The sequence below is a fragment of the Anser cygnoides genome, chromosome 5 (genome assembly GCF_040182565.1).
Source record: "Anser cygnoides isolate HZ-2024a breed goose chromosome 5, Taihu_goose_T2T_genome, whole genome shotgun sequence".
NCBI classification, from domain to species: Eukaryota; Metazoa; Chordata; class Aves; order Anseriformes; family Anatidae; genus Anser; species Anser cygnoides.
In genome coordinates this window covers 25,044,224-25,050,223 of record NC_089877.1, presented here as the reverse complement: position 1 = coordinate 25,050,223, position 6,000 = coordinate 25,044,224, and positions in this window count along the sequence as shown.

Sequence of the window (6,000 nt, the reverse complement as noted above, 5' to 3'; positions counted from 1 at the left end):
AGGATCTGAGGAAAAGAAACCAGTTGCAACAGGTCAGTCTTCTAGGATGGACTTTAATGTATATCATCAGTTGAAGAAGCCTTGGAACATGGTGCCCTGGCCACCTTTACTTGAGACAAAGGAAAAGCAGCTAGTAAAAACTAACTGTAGGAAGAGGTATGTTCCAAGACTGGTGACAATAAGGGATAAAAAAGAAAAGAAAAAGGAGAAAAAACTCGCAGCACTCCTTTCCTGGCTACTGGGAAGCTGATTTTGGCAGCTCTGCAGGCTCAGAGCTCTGCTAAGATGTGTTCTCTCTTAATATTTTAATGAGCTGAGCAATTGACAGTCCCAGCTGAGTACTCCTTTTTGTTGCTGTTGCTAAGCAAAACAAGGGTAAAAAAAGCTCCTTTTTCATCTTGTAAATCATAAATACAACCAAACCATTTGTTTGATATATGCAGACATTCATTCTACCTCCATGCCAGCTCATCCCACATAGCTTAGTTCATTCTTGTTACTCATTACATACTTGTTCAATCTCTACAACATATCCTAGGACGCATCCAGATTTTATTGTCCTGCCAGTGCTATATACCTTTCAGGCCACACAGAGTTCATTCAGCTTAGACTCTTCATTTAGACTCCAGCACAACCCATGCTAATATATACTGATGCAGTTTCTCTGTTCTTCTCTACATTGGCTGAATATCTTGCTCTGCCAGCTCATGTAGTTTTAGAGTTCTGCAATGATTTTAGAGATGCTGAGAGATTTTTGTATTCTCTCTCTCTCTCCTGCTCCAAGGACTTCCTGTTTTCCTACAAAAACTCTCCTTCTATTCAAATTAAGAAATCCTCCAAACTCCATACACTTTATTATCTGTTTGACAAATAAATTTCTGTATTCCTTATTCTCCTTTTCCCTTCTCTCTAATATATTCTTTAGCCATTTGTCTACATTTTCCTTAGCTACCTGAATTTTCACTGATGGACTGTTGGAAATTCTAGTCTCACATATATTGATATGGTCTGGTATTATCCTTCCAACCCTGTTCTTCATTGGCTTGTCTGCTCAGAATCTGCCTTGTGATAGTAAGAATGTTTTATCTAATGCGATGTTAAACAACTCTGTCTGTAATGCGAGTAAGGAAATTCCCACTTTATATGTTAGTAAATCATAACTAACTGCCAGATCCCACTTTGTACATTCAGAACACGTTCCTGGTTCCAGGAAGAAAGAAAAAGAAAGAAAGAAACTAGCATAGCATCATTTTTCATGTTCCAATATAGCAGTACTTCTTGTTCTTGTATAGGAGAACCTTGAACACTCATGAACTCATCCTCAGCGAGCACTTTGAAGGCAGTCTGTTGAACCTCAAAAATCTTTTCTATGTTTACCCCAGTTACCTTTTTGTTTGCCTGCTGAGCGCAAATCTTGAGCAAACTACAATGCTCTACTTCATTTTCTTCTGGCTTTTTCTCTCATCTCTGGATTCCATACCTTTCAAGTGCAGTTAACTGAATGCACAGGGAAAAGGAATTTAATAAATCATGTAGGCACACAGTAAAGGATTTTCATGCATTCCTTTCCTATATAAATGGTCTGTAGCTTTTTCATGAATCAGGCCCATAGACTCTTTATTTCACATTTCCATCCTTCTTTCCCTTCAGAATTGCAATATAAATGATCCTGAAACATTCAAAGACAATGAAAGGTTAGCTTTGCATATCAGTGACCTACCAGCAATTCCCTATAAAGCTCTGATGTATGTACACTATTTGATCTACAGCTGCCTGATTTCAGGAACAGAACAGAATATCCGACAGGGGTCCTCAAGTCCAAATCCCACCACCGAGTCCAACTCCTAGTAAGGCAGAAGTGTTTCCACAGTATTCTAAACTCTAAGTACGGTTGGAAAACAGTCTCAGAAGACACCACAAAATAGCCACTTCCTACTATTTCCTCAGAGCTTCACATGGTTCTAGGACACTGTCGTCGACTGCCAGGATTTCTTGCTTCCTTCTTGTTTTGAGCAACACATAAATCATTAAGAGGACTTGGACTATCTTATTAACAAGATTGAAAAGAGCTTCACAAAGTACTTTTTGTTAGGTTATATATTGTTACTTAACAGTATTTTTAGAAATTGTATAGCCTGTATTCCCAGAGGCAGAAGTGGAGACATAGCTGAGGCTGTTTTACAAAGAGCAAAGTTATGATGGGGGAGAGATTTAAATTAGTATACCATACTGTGCAAAAAAAAAAAAAAAAATTTAACTTGTGATTTCTGCATTGCAGCAGCCCCACCAGGCCTGATCTGCATGGGTTCTTAGAGGAAATGAAGGCTGCCTGACAGCTTGAAGTGAACGCGTGCGACTTGATCAAAGGTGGAGTAAGAGTTACCAACCAGTAGGGACTTCTGCTGGGATTGGAACAGCATACGTTTTGAAACCAAGGCTTGAAATATAGTCACAAAAACTGACAGGGACTCAGCACTTAACTGGATTTTGAGTGAATTGTAAAATATTTGGACAAGATTCTTTTCCTTCCCCTTTAGTGCCTTCCAACATCCTCCCTCTGGAAAAGCACTTTAATATGTAGAATATAAATTAAGAGGTCTCCAAAAGAGTCGATACTCATTTGAGAAAATATTGTTCCACAGCATGACTGGACAGTTTTATTCCATTTGAGACAGATTCAAAAGATGGAAATTACTGTGGTATTGGCTGATGGAATAGCTCCAAACTCTTTCAGCTTTGTCTGGAACAGGCACAGCTTAGCTACTATTGTCTTACATAGTGACTAAATATAAATACTATAAATAAATAATGAGTGCCAAACTGATCACATTGTAAAGTTTTACTGGAATGTGTAAGTCTTGTTATTAATCTGACATTTATAGTAGCTTTACCACCTATCACTTAAGACAGTCATCTGTCCATATACTTTGAGTTCTGAATAAAAATTAAAAAAATGAGGAGATGGAAATACCTTTGTGATTTATTCAAAATCTCTGAGACTGTTTCTGCCAGTGTGTGCTGATAAATGTTATGTTAACAGGTCTCTGTTTGTTTAACATTCCACTAAGGAGGGCTCGATGTGATTTAAGCAATCTCATATATTTAAGGTACAACATTAATTTCAAGTCTGCAATGAGAAAGACAGGAAGGGTCACAGGTGGCACAGCCACTAGTCTCACAGTTGATAGCTTTTGTCTTCCTTAGTAAAAGTTTATTCACATAACAAAATACTACTGATCTTGAAAACCTTGATTTAAGAAAACATAGTGTAGAAATTGAGTCATGCATTGCAAGACTAACATTGTAGGAATTTGTCCAAAAACAGTCTAACGTCTGTTTTCCATTTTTGCCTAGGTCTGTGTATGGTTTGCTGTACGTCAGCTTTTCCTTAAAGGAATCAGAAGGCTTTTTACCACATACATCACCAACATACTCACACACTTGTATCCTTGCTAGATATTTTCTAGAATGCTTTTTCTATCAGTATTACAGAGGTGATGAATCAAGCCTCAGTTATGATTCCAGTTGCATCCATGTTTTCTAGAGAGCATTTGGAATTGCTGAAGTACTTCAAAGTCTTAGATTATTGCCTTTTTGTCACGAATGTTTTTGTCTGTTATTTGATGGGCATCTGATTAAAATGAAAAAGGCTGAATCCATATGACACCGAGGCTCATTATCACTATATACAGACTGTCAGTGAAAAATGCTACTGTGCAGAACCCACTAGATCAAGTAATCCTGGTAAGGTTAAGCGAAAGTGGTTATTTTTTAAAATCAAATGTTATAGAAGAAACATTACCATTGAGCACTGGCCCTGGGAAACCCACACTTTTAGAACTAATAAAATACTCAGTGAGAAGAGCTAATGGAGACTCCTGTGCGTCCAAGTTTTGATTTGGCTGTAATTGCCAAAAGCCGCACATCAAGCTCCAGAGGGAGAGTGTTCTCCAGAGGACGACTTCGAGAGTACGTTGTCTAGAAGCTGTCAGCTTTCCTTTGGGTGAAATGATAAAGCTGATAACAAGACAGTTTTAATTTTGGATGAGCTGGCTCTGAGGTTGTAGCAGAAGTTGCCGTAGTCACTCTACAATCTTCCTGCTTGAATTACCTTTCATATAATGTAGTGTCTGATGTGTATAAATGAGATTACCCCTAAGAGATATTAATTCTAAAAGCTGGGTCTGCTGTTTATTCATATTCAGATAACTTTTACTTGGTCTTGCAGCCCACAGGATAACTGAGGATTTCAAAAGATCAGAGATTCAGCACTGAAAGTCTTTTACACAGCTGCCCTTAGGCACTTTTCTTGACTTTCTAAAAAACATCAGCTGACCACAGAGGCCAAGATGATTTCTTTAAATAATATCCTGAAGATAGCAACAATTTTTGGTGACTACTACTTTCAGTTTGGGATGCTGGTCAACAGCAGCCTCCACTACCTGAGTAACTCCTGACTTATCATCATAATTCCCAGGAGTCCACAACAGAATATTTAGGGCAAGTTCAAACTGTGGTCTATTTCCAGAATTACTAGAAGGGCTGTATGCATCTCCTAAAACATTGGATTCAGTGACTGTCATACACACAGGCAGAAGTTTGATACCTTTCAGTTAAGAGCCACATCTCTAGACAAGAGATTATTCCTAATTCCTAATATTATTTCCTAATGGAGAAAGGCAGAGATGACACAACACAAATAATTGAGTTCCTCAAGATTCTGTTTACCATAGTTTTCTGTTTCTCCACTTTCTACTCTTTTCCTCACCTCACTTGGGTGAAAACAATGGTTGTCACCTGTGGACTTAAGCACATTGGACAATTTTGAATAGGACATTTTATTGGGGTTTTTATGTCAGTCTAAATTAGCTATTCTTTTTGCCTTCATGTTTGCTGGTAATTGTAATAATATCACAGTCTGTCAAGATACCATTCTCTTTAATAAGTAAAAAAATGTAGTAGGCTGACAAATATTGCTGAATCCTTCTTGCGTCTTTCAAGTAGACAGATATATTTACTGTAGTTTCACTGATGTTTCACAACATGAAAGTGCAGGTATAAGGAGACATATTCAGGTTGTGCTTCAAAACCTAGGCCTTACTGACCAACACACTGATTTCACACCATCATCAGTACACTGGAATTTATGGTAGCCAGCTGCAGCTCTGCAACCACATAAAATACTAGGTGTGAAGCGACACAGGAAAAATTAAAGACAAGAAAATTAGAAACATGTAGCCCCAAAGTCTTTTGCATGGTTGCAACTAAGTCCAGTGAACTATACTAAAGTGAATCCAAGGTCTGGATACTCCCTAAAATTTACCAAGCAATGGGTTAAGTATCTTAGAACATAAATGTTAGGAAAATTTTCTTCTTTGCGCCAGAAAATGAAGACAGTTTGCCAACATGGAAACAAGCCAGAAGTGCCATGGTGAGGAAGGAGAATTTTTTAGCAGACCTCTACCAGTTCTGGCAAACTGACAATGTAAGAACCTTAATCTTTTGTGTGGATCTATGGACATTTGCTGCTCAGTTGTACCTTATTTTTTTGTTGTTTGTGGTGGTTGCTTGGTTGGGTTTGTTTGTTTGTTTTCTTTTTTTTTTTTTTTTCTTTTCACTTTATGAAAGAGGAATCAGTTGGAGAATGCATATTTAGCTGTCATGAAATGATTGAGTTTGAATCAATGTGACTAACTGGGGACTTAGAGCTCCATGGTCATGTATGTAACAAGTGAAGAAGAAGGAGTTGAGGAAGGAGAAGGAGAAACTGCTGTGGGATACATCCTGTTCCTGATGAGCCTGGAACTAAAATCTTCTGGGTTCCAGTCAGAGGCAGGTCCTCCATGTTTTTTAACTACTGAAGCGTTATTTACTATCTGCTGTCCTTTCTACATAAGTCACTTCTGAAAACAAGCAAAGCACATCCTTTGTCTGTTCTCACCTATCTGTCATCCATCTCATCTGATGGGCCATTGTTCCTTGCACAGGAAGAAATAATAA